The sequence below is a fragment of the Ranitomeya imitator genome, chromosome 7 (genome assembly GCF_032444005.1).
Source record: "Ranitomeya imitator isolate aRanImi1 chromosome 7, aRanImi1.pri, whole genome shotgun sequence".
In the NCBI taxonomy this organism is placed as follows: Eukaryota; Metazoa; Chordata; class Amphibia; order Anura; family Dendrobatidae; genus Ranitomeya; species Ranitomeya imitator.
The window spans coordinates 173,545,320-173,566,508 of record NC_091288.1 but is presented as its reverse complement, the minus strand read 5'-3'; the positions used below and the strand labels follow the sequence as shown (position 1 = coordinate 173,566,508).

The following is a 21,189-nucleotide window of genomic DNA, read 5'->3' as shown; positions in this document are numbered from 1 at the left end:
CTCCATAGAACGCTGCCTGCTGTGTTCCGTTTGCGGTGGTCTGTGGGAATGATAATGTCAGAAAGTGTTTGGTAAAGTAGAAGTAAATGGAAATAAACAATCAGGGAAGAATCCCAGGCAAACACAAGTTTCTGCGATCCTCTGTACAGTTACCAGGATGACTACAGTGACATCATGTCACTTGCACACAGCAGAAATCATCATGAACAGGGCTGACGTGTCATATACAGTTGTGTGAAAAAGTGTTTGCCCCCTTCCCGATTTTCTATTCTTTTGCATGTTTGTCACACTTAAATGTTTCTGCTCCCCAAGCAAATTAAATATTAGACAAAGATAACACAAGTAATCACAAAATGCAGTTTATAAATTAAGGTCTTTGTTATTAAGGGAAAAAGAAATCCAAACCTACAGGCAGGGCTGTGGAGTCAGTAAGCCAAACCTCCGACAACGATGCCTCAATTTCCATGACACCTACTCTGACTCCACCAAAATGGGCTCCGACTTTGACTCCACAACTCCCTACCAGGGCTGTGGAGTCAGTAAGCCAAACCTCCGACAATGATGCCTCAACTTCCATGACACCTACTCTGACTCCACCAAAGTGGGCTCCGACTTCGACTCCACAACTCCCTACCAGGGCTGTGGAGTCAGTAAGCCAAACCTCCGACAACGATGCCTCAACTTCCATGACACCTACTCTGACTCCACCAAAGTGGGCTCCGACTTCGACTCCACAACTCCCTACCAGGGCTGTGGAGTCAGTAAGCCAAACCTCCGACAACGATGCCTCAACTTCCATGACACCTACTCTGACTCCACCAAAGTGGGCTCCGACTTCGACTCCACAACTCTCTACCAGGGCTGTGGAGTCAGTAAGCCAAACCTCCGACAACGATGCCTCAACTTCCATGACACCTACTCTGACTCCACCAAAATGGGCTCCGACTTCGACCCCACAACTCCAACTCCACAGCCCTACCAGGGCTGTGGAGTCAGTAAGCCAAACCTCTGGCTCCAACTCCACCAAAATGGTCTCCGACTCAGACTCCGCGACTTCATCTCCACAGCCCTGCTTACAGGGCCCTTTGTGAAAAAAGTGATTGCTGCCCCCTCCCATCCACCTGCCGAAGGACACATTCCAAAACACGCGTCGCGGTCTGCGCCTCATTTAAACCTATGGACCACCACGGTATCTCCACCCTTTCTGTCAATCCATCTTTCTCGTACCCTCATTATTCACCATTGCCTTTCCGCCGTTGTGCAAATCTTTGCCCCCCCAACCCATCGTTTTTAAATTTATGCAATGCATATATATGACATTTCTTTTTTGTCCAACACTACCTACTACTCTCTATGATATTTATTTAATGTCATTATATAGCTTACCATTTACTTTGTACACCCCATCTCCATCCAGTGGTCCGGGTTTTTTTTTTTAGTTTTTGATTAATTCATGATATATAAATATTTATTTATTCTATATCGTGTATATTAGTAATTGTTTTTCATACAAGTGCGGGCACTTCTTTGCATGTAGTGCTACCATTTACCATACTTGTTTAATAAAGGTACTTTTATACTTAAATTATTCATTCCACACCTTTTTTAGGACCTCAGGTTGGGTATATCCTCTCTTGGTTTTATGGACTGCCGATTGCATTGTTCTCTCTGACATAAGCCCCTTGCCGTTGTTTCATTCGGCATCTTTTTCATAGAGAACATAGGAGGTATCCACCGATGAGCTCCTTTGTATGAGAGGTATGGCTGAGTTGTCTGTGGGCCAAACAATTGGCCAACAGCCACTTTGTATATGGCCGACTGTAATTTTAGGCTTGAACACAGGACTGGAGATTCTGTCTGATCGTTTCACATCTGTTTTACTAAATTCATATCCATTCCCCATAAAATAATGTTTCTGGAGCCTGTTTTCCCATAACTCTGTCTTGTGCCGTTCCTCTCTTATTCATCCACTAGTTACTGTTCCCCTTGTGCCTAATCAGTCTGATATTGTCATCAGTGATTGGATAATGTCAGTGTGTAAGGACACACCCTTAAGTGGTAACACCCAGATGTCAATTTGTTCATAAGTTTGTAAGAGGAAGAACAGAAGCCAATGTAGCGCTCTAAGATAAGATTTCCTGGAATAGTTATTTTATAGGGAATACAAGTTTTTGCTAAAATGGACAGAGAAGGCGGATCATCTTTCGCAGCAACGTCACATCATCTACTGTAAGGACCATCTTCTTCTGGTCGAAGTGGAGTGTGCAACTTGTCCGTGGTGGGGATAAAGGATAACGTCGGTGTGGCAGCAGGAGATAGTTTTGTCTCGCTCACAGCTCGGCTCTATTATCGTTTTTTGTTTTTTTTGCAGAGGTGTTTTTGTTGGTTGTGGTACATGGATGTGAGTACTAAAACAACCACTTTAAATGGAAGCAAATCTAAAACCAGAGCAGCTATGTAATATCAGGGTGGGTTACGTGAACCTTGATGTATTGCGCTGGCGGTGAGCACATCACAGGTTGTCATGAAAGCACGCAGCGAGGGACAAGTACACGAGACATGTTACTGACTCTTGTCAAGGACGACGTCTGGTCCCCCCCAGCTGTGCTCCTCTGTAGACCAAGACAAAACGCAGTCTGACGTTAATAACGAGACCAATGTCAGCGGTGACGTCCGATAGTTTTGTAGCCCTTACCGTTCTTCTCAAGCTATTAATGAAGTGAGATTAGTGTCGGCCAGCCGCCCACGGCTAGGACCTGCTTTTCAGAAGTGTTTGCGGATATGCTGCTTCTTGTGCTGTGTGCTAGCCTCTGACATGGAGACCTACATTGGTGTGTAAAGGCGATGTAAGCCAATACACTGACAGTATTTTACGGTATAAATCTTTAGGGATTTGTGTACTTATCTACATCGACAATAAATCACTCCAGGGCATAATACCCAACATTAAGAGATTGAGATTGCTAGAGAGAACACCTATTTGTGTTGGCAATACTATGCTGCCTAGATGTCATAGTATCCCACTGACAGCAGGGAAGTCCAGTTGCCCACATTCATGCCAGCTGGCAAATTAAACAGCTCACAGTGTACACATATTACAAATGGCAAAATACATTCAATAATTAGTCAGTATTTTACCTCAATATTTATAAGCCAGAACCAGGAGTGGGTGATAAATACAGAAGTGGTGACGTGTTTCTATTATACTTATCCTCTGATTGTTCCTTTCCTGACTTTGGCTTACAAATACTGATTTAAAATACTGAACGAACGTGTGAACGGGGCCTAAAAGTAAGTCTATTGCCTCTGGTTTGCCCTTGAATTATTTGGATCTTTGTAGAATGCATACCTACTAACTATCTTAAGAGGACCTTTCACCAAATTTTTCAAGTCGAACTGGACACACACAACGTAATAGTGGCTGCAGAGCAAAGTAAACCTTTATCTCCATTGCAGAGATAATACCAATCAAAGTATTTGTCACCTAAAGTGTTCACTTTTTAAAGCTATGTGGGTGTGATCAGAGTTTTCACTGAGGGCGTGTACTTTTTTTCCCCCCTCTATGATGCTGACCAATCATAAGCATTCAGCAACACTCAAAAGGAAAGAACACGCCTCCACCATAGCTTAGAGCAGGTTTCTTGGTGTGTGAGATGTAATGATACAGCTCCGATGTCCTAGTCTAACAACCTGCTGTGAGTCAGTGCAGCAGAGTTTAACTCTGTCACATTACAAACCCTAATATCTCTAACAGAGAGACAAAATTAAAAAAAAAAAGTTTCATTCCGCTCTGCAACATTTATTACATCCTGTACCCAGTTCAACAAGAAAAATTTGCCTTCCTTTTATACCCATGGCTTGCCAGTGTATGCTTTTGTTTTTTTTTAAGGCAAATTGGAAAATCCCTTTAAGACATTAGTTCCCTATGGCTGTTCTTTCCACTGAATATTTTTTTTAATTGCAGTGAAGACCTGAAAATAACCCAGTGATTGATAGTCTAAAGTTGATGGGACAATTCCTGTAACCATTTCCATAGATCAATATTATGCTTTTAACCTTGCATATAATTCACAGAACCCATCTTAATGTCCTAGTCCTCGAAATCTCGGCGCTGTATAAACACGGCAGACTCAATGGAAACACGCGTAGCCAAGATCCATATTTCATTTTTCTATCCTGGCTCCAGAGCTGTCTTTCGATAACAGCTGAGTGATGGAGTATTTAAGTGGTCTTCAAGGAAAGCTAAGGAGCCTTCATTTGAAGAATGACAAAGTCGTAGAAGGCCTACTTTACAAAATATTTTTAGGCCTTTTTAAGTTTTAATAACATTCTGCTTTACTATTCCTGAATATCTTTTATATAACAATACAGGCTTGTCACAATTTACATAATTGTGTGCACAAATTCAGTTGTGTTCACACTCCCAACATCTCATGGCTTATGTTCCTAGTTTTCACATGGATCCCAACGCATTCTGACTGATTCTGAACTACTTTTAAAGAATTTAGTCCGAATCCTCTAACTTCTGCTTTGGGAGTTGAGCGAGGGGCTGGTGACATCACTACTACAGTTATCTTCTGGCTTGCAGATATCGTGTTAAGGCCTCTTTCAGACATCTCTGTGTCCTATTCGTGTGGTGACAGTTTTCACATGTAGCGGAGACACTTACACAAGTAGACCATTCAAGTGCATAGGTCTGTGCACATGTCAGTGTGTTCCACGAAGTGTGTGCCCGTGGGCAAAATACGCTGACATGTCTGTTTTTTAACAGCAGCATGGGCCACAAAGCGTCCCACACATGTGCTCACTGATGACACACGGATAACATCCGTGTGACACATACCAGCGCTTTAGAAGCAGCGGTACAGTTAGCACTGTTCCCCTGAGCCGGGTGCTGAAGACAGCTCTCATCATTCTCTTCTGCTCTGTTGGTGATAGAATGTGGAGAGTTGTATTCATCTGATAACAGCGACAGCAGACGGCGGCTGATGGGACCATTACTCCCATCAGTCTACACCTGCTGCCGCTAATAACAGTGAGAGCAGGAGGCGGCTGATGGGAGTATTCTGTTATATACTACGTGGGCTGTGTTATATACTGCGTGGCCTGTGTTATATACTAGGTCTCTGTGCTATATACTACGTGGCTGTGTTATATACTGCGTTGACTGTGTTATATACTGCATGGGCTGTGTTATATACTGCATGGGCTGTGTTATATACTGCGTGACCTGTGTTATATACTACGTCTCTGTGCTATATACTACGTGGGCTGTGCTATATACTACGTGGGCTGTGCTATATACTACGTGGGCTGTGCTATATACTACATGGGCTGTGCTATATACTACGTGGGCTGTGCTATATACGTGGGCTGTGTTATATACTACGTGGGCTGTGTTATATACTACGTGGCTGTGTTATATACTACGTGGGCTGTGTTGTATACTACGTGGGCTGTGTTATATACTACGTGGGCTGTGTTACTACGTGGGCTGTGTTATATACTACGTGGGCTGTGTTATATACTACGTGGGCTGTGTTATATACTACGTGGGCTGTGTTATATACTACGTGGGCTGTGTAATATACTACGTGGCTGTGGTATATACTACGTGGCTGTGTTATATACTACATGGTTGTGCTATATACTACGTGGTTATGCAATATACTACGTGGCTGTGCAATATACTACGTGGCTTGTGTTATATACTACGTGGGCTGTACTATATACTACTATGCATATTCTAGAATACCCGATGTGTTAGAATCGGGCCACATCTAGTACATAAATAAATGTAAAAAACAGGCATGGGAACCCCTGTGTTTTTGATAAACACCCAGGCAAAACTCAGCTGGGGCTGTAACCCTTAGCATTAACAATAATGGTTATCAAGAATAGAGGGGTCCCCTTGCTGTTTTTTTAATTATTTAAATAACTAATTAAAAAAACTGGAGTGGTTTCTCCCCCTATTTTGACAACCAGCCTTGCTAAAGCAGCCAGCTGGGGGCTGGTATTCTCAGGCAGGTAAGGGGCCATGGATATTGACTCCCCCAGCCTAAAAATAGCAGCCCACAGCCACCCAAAAAAGGCACATCTATAGGATGCACCAATTATGGTGCTTTGGCCAGCTCTTCCCACTTGCCCTGTAGCGGTGGCAAGTGAGGTTCATATTTGTGGGGTTGATGTCACCTTTGCATTGTCTGGTGACATCAAGCCCACGGATTAGGCCTCTTTCACACTTCAGTCTTTTTGTTTCAGTCACAATCCATTGTTTTGTGAAAAAAAACGGATCCAGTAAATGATGGTGCTGGATCCTTTTTTTTCTCATAGACTTGTATTAGCGACGGATTGTGACGGATGGCCTTTCGTTTCATCCATCGTATGACGGATCCATCGTAAAATCTGTGTCCGTCTGGCAGAGGGAACGCACATAGGAGCTTTTTTTGTGTACGTTGGAAAATCGCAAAGCGACGTATCCTGCACTGTCCGTTGTAGGGTATAATGGAAGCCTATGGACGCAGGATCCATCGCTGTGTGTCAAAAGACGGAATCCAGTGACGGACGCTGTGTTTTGAAACTGAGCATGCCTGGAAGGATTTCTGACACTTTTCCGTTCAGGGTCGGTCTCTCTCATTTTATTCCTAAAAATTCAGGCAGCACCTGCTTCGACGGATCTGTAAAAAAAAAAAAACGGATCCAGTGCATCAGTTTTTTACAATCCACACAGGATCCGTCTTTTCAACACTTTGATGGATTGTGACTGATTATAAAAAAGGGAAGTGTGAAAGAGGATGGAGTGGCGTCTAGAACACACTGATCCATTACTAATCCTATAGTTTTATTGTTAGTAAAGACACAACCAGAATAAAGTCCTTTATTTGAAATCAAAACAAAACATTTTTTTCCATTTTTATTTAAAAATAACATACACAGTTATACTCGACTAACGTCCATTCCATTGAATCCCTCGTCTCCTGCAATGAAACAAAAATTAAAAAACAACAATATCCCTCACCTGTCCAACGTTCTGTCCCACGCCGTAATCCATGTCTGGGGAATAAATAGTTTTCAACCTGAACGGTGTCAAGAAGCGACCCTCCACTGGTGAATGAGCTGCTGTGAACACCTCATCAGTGACATAATCGCGGTTACTGCAGGTCACTGAGGCTGCATTCCCAGCCAGGCTTAACTATGGTGACCTCGGCACCATGAGAAAAAGTCAGTGAGTTCACCACAGTTCAGCTCAGTGAGTTCACCGCAGATCTTTGATAGTTTGCAGGTTGCAGTACGCAGCTGTCAGTTTTGCCTGGCTGGTTATCAAAAATACAGGAGAACCCACACCATTTTATTTATTTATAATGCAGGCAGCGGGTGATCAATAGTCCCATTAGCCGCCTGCTACCACTGTTATTAGCGCCAGCAGGTATAGGCTGATGGGAGTAGTAGTTCCATCACCGACCGCTTACTGTCGCTGTTATCAGTTGAATATAACTCTCAACTTTCTCCCCTGATCGCCGGCAGAGCAGGGGAGAGTGATGAGAGCCATCTTCAGCACCCGGCGCTTTGGAACAGCGCAAACTGTACCACTGCTTCTCGGGCGCCGGTACGTGTGGTAGTGATGCAGCACATGGTTACCACACTTGTACTGCAAGTATTAGACACATGGACACTGATATCACCAGTACCGGTACCAGAAATATCAGGACGTGTGAAATCGGCCTAAGACAGATATGTGTAGACGTGATGTGACTGCCACACCTCCCGAAACAGAGGTAAGAAGAGCTGGAGATATCCCTTTAATGGCTACTGCTCTGTAATTTTGTTTGCACAGGAACCCTCTGAAATGTGAAGTGTTGGTGCTATATATAAAGATGAATAGCGTTATTAGTAATTGGTGTAAAACACTTGCGTCCCTATGGAAAAGAAAGAAAATGCCAATGAGGACAGGGCCAAACTCCGTGAAGCACACATCTCCTGGCTCTTGAGACTTTTCTGGGAATTTGTCAGGGGACTCTACACTGCGTGCAGAATTATTAGGAAAGTTGTTTTTTGGATCACATGATACTTTTCATACATGTTGTCCTACTCCAAGCTGTTCAGGCTTGAGAGCCAACTACAAATTAAGTACAGTGCCGGCAAAAAAAATCTTTACAAGTTCAATGAAACCACAAAATCTTAATATTCAAGTGAATTCAAGTGTTTTATTGTGGATATTTTATTACAATTAGTATTTTGTCATGTCACCCTTATATTTTATCACCATCTGCAGTCGTTTAGGCATGGATTCAGCAAGGCTGGCTAAGTATGTGGAGTCCATGTTTACCCACAGTGTCTTCCGCACCTCCTTTATTACTGTATATTTTGGGTCATACCGTGACACGGTACTCGGACGACGCACAGCCTTTGAGCCTCCCCTGACCAGCCTGAAAGTGCTCTCATCACTAAACATCACTTTCTTCCACTCTTCAGATGTCCAACCTTGATATTTCTTACATAAGGCAAGCCTTTTCTCCTTCATTGCTGCTGTGAGCAGGGGCTTCTTTGCGACACGGCAACTTGGTAGACCCAGGTCCTTCTGCCGGCGATGATGAATTGTCCTAGTTGCGACGTTCTGGAGGAGCATAGGGTACTTGTTTTTTAGTTCAATGGCAGTTATAGAAGGATGTGACATCACTTCACGCTTCAGAAGCTTTTCAGTCCTTGATGAAGTCTTCTTAGGTGCGCCAGAGCCTGACTTCCTCTGCGGTACCATCCCAGGAGGCAATGATGCCGCCGACCGCTTCAGTTGATAAATTGCTTCTCTTGACACTCCCAGATCTCTAGCTACAGCAATCACTGAATCCCCCTTCTCGATCAGAGTCAAGGCACGGGATTTCTCTTCCATTTTAAGCCTCTTTCCACCCATTGTGGGAGATAATAAAAAACTGAGGGAGATAATAAAAAACTGAGGGAGATAATAAGACTGCGTAATAGCAAAACTGGCTGGGCTGCACATAACAACCAATCACAGTGCAGCTTTCGCTTTACCAGAGAAGTGAAAACTGAGTGTTGATTGGTTGATATTTGCAACAAAGCCAGCTTTAATATTAGACAGTTTTTATTATGTCCCCCATTGTGTACACTTTTAAAAAGGGAAATTATGATGTGGATTTTATATGTAAAGTTTTTTTTTTGCTGCACAAGTGTAAAGATTTTTTTTGCCGGCACTGTAAATCAGGCGATGTGGATCTCTGTAATGAGGAGGGGTGTTGTCTAATGACATCAACACCCTATATAAGGTGTGCTTAATTATTAGGCAACTTCCTTTCCTTTTTCCTTTGGCAAAATGGGTCAGAAGAGAGATTTGACGGGCTCTGAAAAGTCCAAAATTGTGAGATGTCTTGCAGAGGGATGCAGCAGTCTTGAAATTGCCAAACTTTTGAAGCGTGATCACCGAAGAATCAAGCGTTTCTTGGCAAATAGCCAACAGGGTCGCAAGAAGCGTGTTGGGCAAAAAAGGCGCAAAGTAACTGCCCATGAATTGAGGAAAATCAAGCGTGAAGCTGCCAAGATGCCATTTGCCACCAGTTGTGCCATATTTCAGAGCTGCAACGTTACTGGAGTAACAAAAAGCACAAGGTGTGCGATACTCAGGGACATGGCCAAGGTAAGGAAGGCTGAAAAACGACCACATTTGAACTAGAAACATAAGATAAAACGTCAAGACTGGGCCAAGAAGTATCTTAAGACTGACTTTTCAAAGGTTTTACGGACTGATGAAATGATTGTGACTCTTGATGGGCCAGATGGATGGGCCAGAGGCTGGATCAGTAAAGGGCAGAGAGCTCCACTCCGACTCAGACGCCAGCAAGGTGGAGGTGGGGTACTGGTATGGGCTGGTATCATCAAACATGAACTTGTGGGACCTTTTCGGGTTGAGGATGGAGTGAAGCTCAACTCCCATACCTACTGCCAGTTTCTGGAAGACAACTTCTTCAAGCAGTGGTACAGGAAAAAGTCGGTATCGTTCAAGAAAAACATGATTTTCATGCAGGACAATGCTCCATCACATGCCTCCAACTACTCCACAGTGTGGCTGGCCAGTAAAGGTCTCAAAGAAGAAAAAATAATGACATGGCCCCCTTGTCACCTGATCTGAACCCCATAGAGAACCTGTGGTCCCACATAAAATGTGAGATCTACAGGGAGGGAAAACAGTACACCTCTCGGAACAGTGTCTGGAGGCTGTGGTGGCTGCTGCACCCAATGTTGGTCACAAACAGATCAAGCGACTGACAGAATCTATGGATGGAAGGATGTTAGTGGCATCATAAAGAAAGGTGGCTATATTGGTCACTAATTTTGGGGTGTTTTGTTTTTGCACGTTAGAAATATTTATTTCTAAATTTTGTGCAGTGATATTGGTTTACCTGGTGAAAATAAACAAGTGAGATGGGAATATATTTGTTTTTTATTAAGTTGCCTAATAATTCTGCACAGTAATAGTTACCTGCACAAACAGATATCCTCCTAAGATAGCCAAATCTAAAAAAAAACACTCCAAGTTCCAAAAATATTAAGCTTTGATATTTACGAGTCTTTTGGGTTGATTGAGAACATAGTTGTTGATCAATAATAAAAATAATCCTCTAAAATACAACTTGCCTAATAATTCTGCACGCAGTGTATTATCTCTACTCTTTGATATATTGGGCTGGTTTGTCTGATTGAACAGTTCCTAACAAATCCTGCTGGATGCCAGAGAGTTTAACTTCGCCGTATTCATCAGATTGAGTGTTTGATTAAAAAAAAAAAAACAGTGGCGCTTGAGAGAAGGCAAAAAATGCCACTTGTCATATCCTGTTGTAGGCTGCAGTTAGAGGTCAGTAGTTTGTAAGTGCCCATGCAACTTATACCAGTGTTCCCCCCACTCCAGTCCTCAGAGCCCACCTACAGGTTATGTTTTCTGGATTTCCTTGATATTAACATAAAGTTCGAGTTCTATGGCACTAGTCGAGTAAGCTGCTGAACGGCTTCTCCGGCTGCTGATTAATTACCTGCCGTGCATAAGGAACCTGTCAACACTATTTATATGACGATATAGGTTTAAATAAGGTGACAACGCTGCCCTGCTGTATTAGGCTACTTTCACACCAGCGCCGGAATTCGGCCCGTCGCATTGCGTCGGGCCGAGATTCCGATGCTAGCGTGGTTAGCGCCGCACAACGGGTGCAGCGGATGCATTTCTCCGGCTCATCCGCTGCCCCATTGTGAGGTGGGGGCGGAGTTCCAGCTGCGCATGCGCGGTCGGAAAAAGCAGTCCGTCTGGAGCAAAAAACGTTACATTTAACGTTTTTTGCTCCCGGCGGTCCGCCACAACACGGCGCAACCGTCGCACGACGGTTGCGACGTGTGTTAATACGTCGCAATGCGTCGGTAATGTTACTCTATGGGGCAAAAACGCATCCTGCAAACAACTTTGCAGGATGCGTTTTTTCCCCTAAACGACGCATTGCGACGTATTAAAAAAAACACCAGTGTGAAAGTAGCCTTACTCAGCGTGCAGCTGCCAGGAGAAAATTAATATATTTCCTCCTGGGAGCCGCCGGCTTTCAGTCATGGAGGACACACACAGAATAATTACAGATAGATGGAAAACTAGGCAGTAAAATGCACTGAACTTTTTGCCGACCACACCTAGGGTGCACCGAGCCCCTGTGCTTTGTTTGAACAGTCATATGCGCATAGATTTCCATTAACCCCTTAGCGATGGCTGACGTATGTTATCTCTTCATAGAGCGGGTTCGGGGGCTCAGCCCCAGCTTCATAAATCATGGTTACCCGCTATGTTACATTGCCCGTCACCTGGCAGAAACTGGTGCGATGGGAGCTAGATCTTCGTTTAACCTCTGAAATGCTGCTGTCAGGCGTGAAAGTGGCATTTAAAACGCATCAAGATGGCAGCTATCACCTTGGCTGATCAGTTGCTACAGCAGCCGGGGTCCTCCTGAAACATCATGACTAAGGGTGTACTCACCTGAAACGCGTCAATGATTCATCCACATCTATGGTGATATTCTAATATTGCACTGGCTTTTATACTCATTCACACTCAAAGAACCTTTTGCGATTGTGGAACTGGGCTGCTTTCCCCTCTTTTTTTTTTTTTGTCCTTCTGAAAGCCCCCATTTCAGCCACGTCACGTGTCTTATAAGGACCAGCCCATTTGTGGTCTTCATAGGAGATCACTTAATTCACAACACACTATGATAGTAGTGATCAAGAGTTTGCAGGTTCACATTACCCAATGGTAATTAAAAAAAATATTTGTATATTAATGGCAAAATATTAAAAAAAAAGTTGCACATTTGATATTGCTGAGTGCATAATTTACCATACTAATGAAATGTAAAACTACTTACCGTATACTATACAGCAAATGGTGAAATGGGAAAAAGAATAGAAACGCAAAATTAGCATTTTACGCTCACTACAATACACTAAAACAATGTAATAAAAAATTCCAATGGTGAAGAAAGAGAGGCAGCACTCACCGATCTTCCGAGACAGGTAATTTATTTTACTGACCCGTAGAAGAGCCCGTCAGGCGCGAAACGGCCGTCGTCAGGCATGAAACGGCCGTCGTCAGGCTTGCCGCACCTTATGTACAAACACCCCCGGTCATGAAGATTTTAATGTGACTAAAATAAATGACCTGTCTCGGAAGATCGGTGAGTGCTGCCTCTCTTTTTCTTCACTATTGGAATATTTCACATGTTTATTCGGCACAGCACCCAGGATCTGAAGACCGGACTTCCACGCTGCAGGTGAGCAGTCTCAGCTACTTCTTTATTTGAATGTAATAAAAAAGCTATCAAAACATACCCCAAAATAGTATCCCAAAAAAAGCTAGTTCGATATGCAAAAAAATAGCCCTCAGTCATATCTGTCAATGAAAAACTAAGAAAAAGAAGTTATGGCTGCCTGAAATTAGCAACACAGACAAACATTTTAATTTTGTTTTTTTTATTTTATTTTATTTCATTTTATTTATTTATTTTAGTTTTACAAATTTCCGAATTAGTTTTTCACCCCATAAACCAAACTATCACTGTAATCGTACTGACCTATATTAATTATGTTGTCAGGTCATTGTTACCGCTTATAACAACGCCTTTTGGGGGGTGTTTTCACCACTTTGCAGCACTCGTTTATTTTTTCCCCCCCATTTTTCAGTACATTATATGGTCATGTTGATGGAGTCCTTCAAATCTACAACTCGCCGTCCGTCCACCTAAAAAAATAAACAAGCCTTCATATACCGTAGTTATGTTGGTGGTGAAATAAAAAAAGCTGTTGGTAGAAGGGCAGGGGGAAAAAAAGCGTAAAAACGAAAAGCTGCACTTTAATTGCAACTTTTCACCATCCTGGCTATAATAATGGAATAACTAATACGCTCCCCTATCTGGGATAATGTCTTAATATCTCGATCACCGCTCCGAATTTCCCTTCCAAGTTGTACTCTTTTGAAGTGCGTTGGACTTGGTGAAATAACCACGGACCTGGTGCCAAAGTTAAGCGCAGGAAAGGAGTTTTCCCCTCATATCAGCACTAATTTAAAGGGCTTAACTTTATCCTGCAATTTAATTTCTCACTTTGCTTACATTACTCAACAATCGCTTTGACAAAGTGAAAAAAAGTAGTAAAAAATAAAAAAAAAATTCTTACTTTTAATTGTAATATTTTGCAAATTTTAAACTGAAATTAGTGTTTGTAAAAAAATAATGATAAAGGTGTTTTCTGACTAGTACTGGTGATGAAATTTTGGCTTCTGGAAATGTTACGTATGGCAGAGAAATATTATAATTTGCTAGGATATAACACCAGTTTATTACTTATTTCATTGAGATTTCTGCCTTTGCCTTTTCGAAAGTTTTAGACTATAAAAATAAGCAATAGATCTTTGAAGCTATTCTGAAAATTGCTGGCTAGTCCCTTTCCTACTAAAGGTAAATTATAGGGTTTTATTACAGCAGCACTGTGAATTAAAGAGGAGTATGTGGCCGATGAGCGGAGCGGTCCTTACTGCAGCAGGAGAATTTTTCATGCTACATTTGCACTTGGAAATTCACTGCAATTTTAGCCCCTTTGTACATCCCTGGGATGTTGAGCTGTGTCCGTATAGTTACGGTAGTTACCTGCAAGTGAAGTACGTGTGCGCTCTCAGTATCTTATATTTTTGATATTTGGAAACCGTTTTAATTGAAAGCTATTTTCAGTACAGTAAGTTTTAAGAAAATCTGTCAGCGGGGTCAATCCTCCTCAGCCGTTTATATGGGCACACAGGTCATAGAAAGTTGAATAAAATCATCCCTTGATATCTGCAATCCTTTCTCTTATTCCAGAGAAATCCATGTTTTTGAAAAAATATATGCAAATGAGCTGCTAAGATCTTTGGGCCGGACATAGATCTCAATGAGAATCTGCGTACAGAGATTATTTTAAATAAAAAAGAGCAATACCAGTATGACAGGCCACTCTCATGTCTCAGTCATTACATGTCTCATACTGGTAACTCGCTTTTTTTATTAAAAATAATCTCAAGAGGCAGATTCTCGGGGAGATCTATGTCCAGCCCATAGAACTTAACACCTTATTTGCATATTAAAATTAAAATGGATTTCTCTGGAATAAGATGGCAGATATGAAGGTGTCATGTTATTCAGCTTCCTATGACCTACATGCCCGTATAGATGGCTTAGGAGGGTTTATCCTACTGGCAGATTCCCTTTAAGGCCAGAGACAAACTAGAGATTTTAAAATCGGTCCGATTTTGTTCCTGCAAAGTTGGACGAGTGTCGTGCAAGTGTCTGTTTTTCATGCAAGTACAATTCGATTTTTAACACCTAGCATCCGAATTACATCCAAATGCAGTGCAATTGCTATCTGATTGCAACAAGATTTTAACATGAGCTTTTACATAAAGCAATTCTCTGCATCATTTACAGTTTTCAAAGGAAATATTCTTCAAAACACACACATACATATCTATCTATCTTATCTATCTATCTATTTTCTTAACCAGCAGAGGGAAAGATGACTGCTGTGGGCAGATTTTTATAGCCTGGGAAGGGGGTAGTAATACCCGTGAAGCTTCTCAGGCTATTAATATCAGCTCACAACTGCATGCTTAGCCTTTACTAGTTAATTTACTAGTTATTAAAATAGGGGACCCTCCCAAAAAATTTCGTAGGGTCCCCCTAAAATTAATAGCCAGCAAAGGCTAGGCAGACAGTGGGCTGATATTAGTAGCCTAGGAAGGGGCCATGGATAATGCCCCCCAGGCTAAAAATATCAGCTCTCAGCCACCCCAGAAAAGGCGCATCTATAATATGTGCCAATTCTGCCACTTAGCCTTGCTCTTCCCACATGCCCATATGCCATGGCTAGTGCGGTGATATTTGGGGCAGTTAATGTCACCTTTGTATTGTCAGGTGACATCAAGCCCCAAGGTTATAAATGGAGAGGTGTCTATAAGACGCCCTCATTACTAACCCCCATGGTCATATTGTATAAAAACATACACACCCAGAATAAAGTCCTTTAATTGAAAGAACGACACAGACTCCATTAATAAATCTTAATTGAACCATAGTTACGACATCGCCCATTCAGTGACGCCAGTGTCCCCTGCAAGAGAATTAAAATAATAAACAACAATATTCCTCACCTGTCCTCTGAGAAGATAATAATCCATTGTCCCATGATGAGCCTAGCTCTGCTACATCTAGATGGCAGGCTGCATGGTTGTATGATGCGACCATACAGCCTGTCATCCAGCAGAGACACTGAGCAGCGTCTGCTACCACTGCTCAGTGTCTTGCGGTGAACTTCTATAACCTGTCTGACGTCACTGCGAGCGTGAGAAAGTTCTCCTGCTCGCGGTGCCGACAGAAAGGTCCTGGAAGTTCACAGCCAATGAACTCGCTTCGCCTAACTGACGTCAGCGCGAGCGCCATGGGAAAATATTTAACGGATCAGAGAATGAGATTGATGAAACTTGGAGCATATCCTTTTCCGGTCCAATGTTCAGGATCAGAATAGGACATACTCTGTGAGTCTGCATGCTGTGTGATAAATGATTGGGCAGCACACTGACATTTACACGGATGTGTGAATGCACCCGAAATGGGGTGTTCAAAATGAATACATGGAGCCGGCTTAAAATGTGCAGCATGGGCTCATTCTTTTTTGGCGTTTCGTCGTGGAATTTACCTAATTCGATGCATTGTAATAGAGCAGGGTGAAATCCACAACCTAATCCGCAAGCGGGTTCTGTCTGCAAATTTATGGCGGATTTGTGACCACATGCCCATCAGAAATGTTCTGCAATGTGTAAACATGGCCTAATGCTTTTGTGTTGTATGGCGCCGTAATATGGCACCCGTTGGATATAATATTTTTGTTATATGGGGTCTGATGGAGCATACAATGGAATCTAGCAGGAAAAAGCTCTGCATGAAAGCCATGGCACGCTCCATTGGACACCCTATTGCCATGATTCTTCTCAGTTCATGGAGTTCTTACATCTTCGATGAAGTTCTTTGTGCTGCAGTAAGTGTGGCTCTGTTATATACTTTTGCAGGGTCCGGGGTGGTTGGTGAATGACCGCTATTGACGAGAGACCAGTAAGAGAGACCTTGATCAAGCATCGCCCTCATAGACCTGCACGAGGGGCATCACAGAGGATCACGTTTGCCCAATGCTTTTTTAGAGCCGATGGGTTGTCTGGCATGGTGGCATTTTTCTTAAGGCTGATTTCCCATGTGCCACATTGGCAGTCCGAGTGTGGCCCCCCATGTCTGTCCTATCCATGGGTGTTCTGACTCTAGATCATCTTGATAGGCATATATGAGGCTGTTGCGGTCATGTCTGGACATCGCGCCCCGTATGTCTTAATTTTGGACGCATGAGACTGGCCTTAGACTCCGTACACGTCGCCATTTACCGTATTTATTGTTTTTTTGTATCCCATAGCATTCTTTTTGCCGATCTTAGAACTCTTCAGCGTTTGGCAGAATTGCACATATTTTTAGGACTTAATAGTAACGCACTTGTTTGTGAAGTATCCTGGCGTGTCTGAAAGTTATTTGCAATCCTGTGATTAACCCGAAGGCACTGAGCAATCTTTACATCTGAGGCAATCATCCCGATTCGCTCGGCAGTGATGTTACATTGGCAAGGACACAAACCATAATTCATTAGAAAATGTGTTTATTTTCATTTCTGTCGCAACGTAATGAGTCTCATGTTACAAATTTGGTCTTATTTTCTACTTCAGACGGTAACATTGACTGGGGAATATACTTAGCAGAACTTTTAGGAATTAAGGCTAAAGTTTGTGTCGAAAAAGTTTTTTTTGTTTTTTTTTGTATTGATGAAGGATGAAATGCCCGACTCATAAGGCTATGTGCACACGTTGCGGATTAGCCTTAGGAATTTCTGGTGCGGATTCTGCCTCTCCTGGCAGAAAACGCAGCTGCGGATTTTGTGCGGATCCGCAGCATTTTTTGTGCGTTTTTGCTGCGGTTTTTGAGCGATTTTTTTACCCCTGTGGATTTCTATAATGGAATGGGTACAAAAACGCTGCAGATTCGCAAAAAAGAAGTGACATGCTACTTCTTTTAAACCGCAGCGTTTCCGCAGCGGATTTTCCGCAAAGTGTGCACATTTTTTTTTTTCTCATTGATTCATATTGTACTTTAAATCAATTGCGGATCTGCAGCGTTTATGCACTGCAAAAAAACAGTGCGGATCCGCAGAGAATCCGCAACGTGTGCACATACTTTTAGGCTATGTTCACACGTTGCATTTTTTATGCAAATTTTAAACTGTGTTTTACAGTACCAGCAAAGTCAATGAGATTTTAGAAATCTCATGCACACATTGTTGTTTTTTCTTGACTGATTTGGAAAATGGCTGCGTTTTTGCAATCTGCAGCATGTCACTGCTTTCAGCGTTTTTTCACCCATAGAACGCAATGGGTAAGTGCAAAAAAAGCAACAAAAAATGCAGGTATCAGGTTTTGCTGCGTTTTTGGTGCCAAAACCTCAGGAAGTTGCATCATGACTTTTTATTTTATGAAATCCGCTTTATCCAGCATGCACAAGAGACAAATGTACCTGATAAAAACGCAGCAAAAGCTGCCTTTTGTAAGCAGCTTTTTTTTTACTGCCAAGAGATCAGTTTTGCCTGCAGAAAAAAATGGAGCAAAAACGCAACCTGTGAATGTAACGTAAGTTAGCTGTACTGTATGTCTTTCCCCTTCGTATCCGCTAACAAAGCCTGCAATACCCAATACAACCACTGGGTGGACACATGTAGCGCAAACATCTCCCAACAGAGTATCGCTAAATTTTTTATTTTTTTTTCAAAGCTGGTTCTCCTGCACCACACATCTTTAGAATTTACCAAGCCAAGTGGTAAGTAAGGTAAAGGACACATCTGTGGCTGTAACTGGGATTGTGTACTTCTGTAAATTACAAGAATAGCAGAAATTCTATAGATCTTATAGAAGCCACAAGTGAGCGTTGGGAAACTATTTCTTATAATACACATCTTTAGTGGGTGCAGAAGCATTTCTTTTTAAATAGTAAGGGGAAACCTCTTGTCCATCATTATTTGATTCATGTGCAGCAACATTATCAATGCAGTGGGATTCATTTGAGATGTGTTTAATGATGTTCTGCAGCAGCTGGGTCCCAGAACTACATACGGTAATACTTCAACTGTTAAAGAACTTGCTGAAAAGTGTTAGCATTCTTTACAGTCACCGATAGACGTCTAAAACTGAGGCGCCGCTTATCTCTAAACTGCAGGTTCTGAAAGCAGAATGAGATGATTATACAATTTAAACAATTTCATATAGGAAAAAGAATCAAGGGTTAATATGTCTTTGATCACTCTTTTCCCCATTGATAACTTCATTTGATGTTTCTCTGTTTCCTGCAGGTTTTGTTGTAAACAGGTTCCAGCAGATAAGCATGTAAACGACACTGAAGACCCTGTGCCTGGTTACAGCAAAAGGTGAATATTTCACATAAAATACATTACAACAACTAAAGACTTAAAGGGAACCTGTCTGTGGTATTCTGCAAGTAAATAGAGTTTTATCCATGTTGTGACGTATTATCACAATCGTGTCTGAAGGAAGAAAGTAAAGGAGTATTCTCCCTGCAGCAGCTCTTTTAGAGTCACCGTGGCGGTGCAGTGGGCTGTTCCAGTCATCGTGGCGGTGCAGTGGGCTGTTCCAGTCATCGAGGCGGTGCAGCGAGCTGTTCCAGTCATCGGGGCGGTGCAGCGGGCTGTCCCAGCATTGGGACGGTGCAGTATGCTGTTTGTTATCGGGGTGTTGCAGTGGGCTGTTCCAGTCATCGGGATTGTGCAGTGGGTTGTTCCAGTCATCGGGGTGGTGCAGTGGGCTGTTCGAGTCATCGAGGTGGTGCAGTGGGCTGTTTGTTATCAGAGTGGTGTAGTGGGGGGCTGCTTCAGTCATCAGGGCACTGCAGTGGGCTGTTCCAGTCATCGGGGCGGTGCAGTGGGCTGTTCCAGTCATCGGGGCGGTGCAGTGGGCTTTTCCAGTCATCGAGGCGGTGCAGTGGGCTGTTCCAGTCACCGGGGTGGAGCAGTGGGCTGTTCCAGTCATCGGGGCGGAGCAGTGGACTGTTCCAGTCATCGGGGCGGTGCAGTGGGCTGTTCCAGTCATCGGGGTGGTGCAGTGGGCTGTTCCAGTCACCGGGGCGGAGCAGTGGGCTGTTTCAGTCATCTGGGCGGTGCAGTGGGCTGTTCCAGTCATCGGTGCAGTGGGCTTTTCCAGTCATCGGGGCGGCGCAGTGGGCTGTTCCAGTCATCTGGGTGGTGCAGTGAGCTGTTCCAGTCATTGGGGTGGTGCAGTGGGCTGTTCCAGTCATTGGGGTGGTGCAGTGGGCTGTTCCAGTCATCGGGGTGGTTCACTGGGCTGTTCCAGTCATCGGAGTGGTTCACTGGGCTGTTCTAGTCATTGGGGCAGTCCAGTGGACTCTTCCAGTCATCGGGGTGGTGCAGTGGGCTGTTCCCGTCATCGGGGCGGTGCAGTGGTCTGTTCCAGTCATCGGGGCGGTGCAGTGGGCTGTTCCTGTCATCGAGGAGGTGTAGTGGGCTGTTCCAGTCATCGGGGTGGTGCAGTGGGCTGTAACAGTCACCGTTTGCTATACAGTGAGTGTTCTGTAATCTCTTCCCTTGATCCTAGACTGATCCTGCTCTGCACACACACTGCAGGCTGCCAGTCAGGGTGCGGGGAGAGTGCTAACAGCGCTCACTGTGGAGTGACCTGTGACTATAACAGCTGCAGTGAGAATATAGTGTATTTTTCACTTTATAAGACACACCTGGGTTTTAGAGGCGGAAAATAAGAATAAAAATATTTTGAGCCAAATAGTCTGCTAAAACACTGAATAAAATACTGTATACATGAGGGTATTGTTAGAGATGACAGAGGTGGTAATCACATTTTGACTACCACCCCCCCTCATCTTTAGAAATACACCCTCGTACTGTATACAAGGGTATATTCTGAAAGATGAAGGAGGTGGTGCTCACATTTACATTAAACACTTTGGTCACTTACATTACAGTCCCTCCTTGGAGTGTTTATGCTAAATATGACTACAATCCCCATCATCCTTCTGAGCACACCCGTTTGTGCCATATATTATGAAGGATGATGAGGGTTGTAGTTATATTGCATTTCCCAGGTCAGCTACTAAACTCCCCTACAACAGTGTCTTTGCTCATTTAATTTACAGAGTAGATCTTTATTAATTCACACACGATCCTTCGTAGCAAGGACACCATCATGTCAGGGACAGATTACTGATTGGTGGAGGCAGCTCAGCAGCAGTTCTCTCCATCCATCAGTATCCAGCCCTGCAGAGTGGCTAACCCTGCCCCATGCTTCCTGTGAAGGCCCGCCCCACGATTCACAGCCCACCACCCACTTCACATGGCTGGCCTGCTGCATGCTTGACATGACCACCCACTTCACATAGCTGGCCTGTCGCACGCTTGACTGCCCACTTCACATGGCTGTTCTGCCGCACGTTTGACATGACTGCCCACTTCACATGGCTGGTCTGTCGCACGTTTGACATGACCGCCCTCTTCACAGGG

At 43.4% G+C, this 21,189-nt stretch overlaps 1 protein-coding gene across 3 annotated transcripts in view; it reads left to right on the top strand.

The window, feature by feature from the left end:
- MRTFB (myocardin related transcription factor B) overlaps window positions 1-21,189 on the top strand; it is a 309,401-nt gene that overhangs the window by 47,740 nt on the left and 240,472 nt on the right. For all 3 annotated transcript variants that reach the window (XM_069734075.1, XM_069734074.1, XM_069734077.1), the window contains exon 2: window positions 18,994-19,068. The gene's annotated coding sequence lies outside the window, so the exon portion shown is untranslated. The remainder of the gene's footprint in view (window positions 1-18,993; window positions 19,069-21,189) is intronic.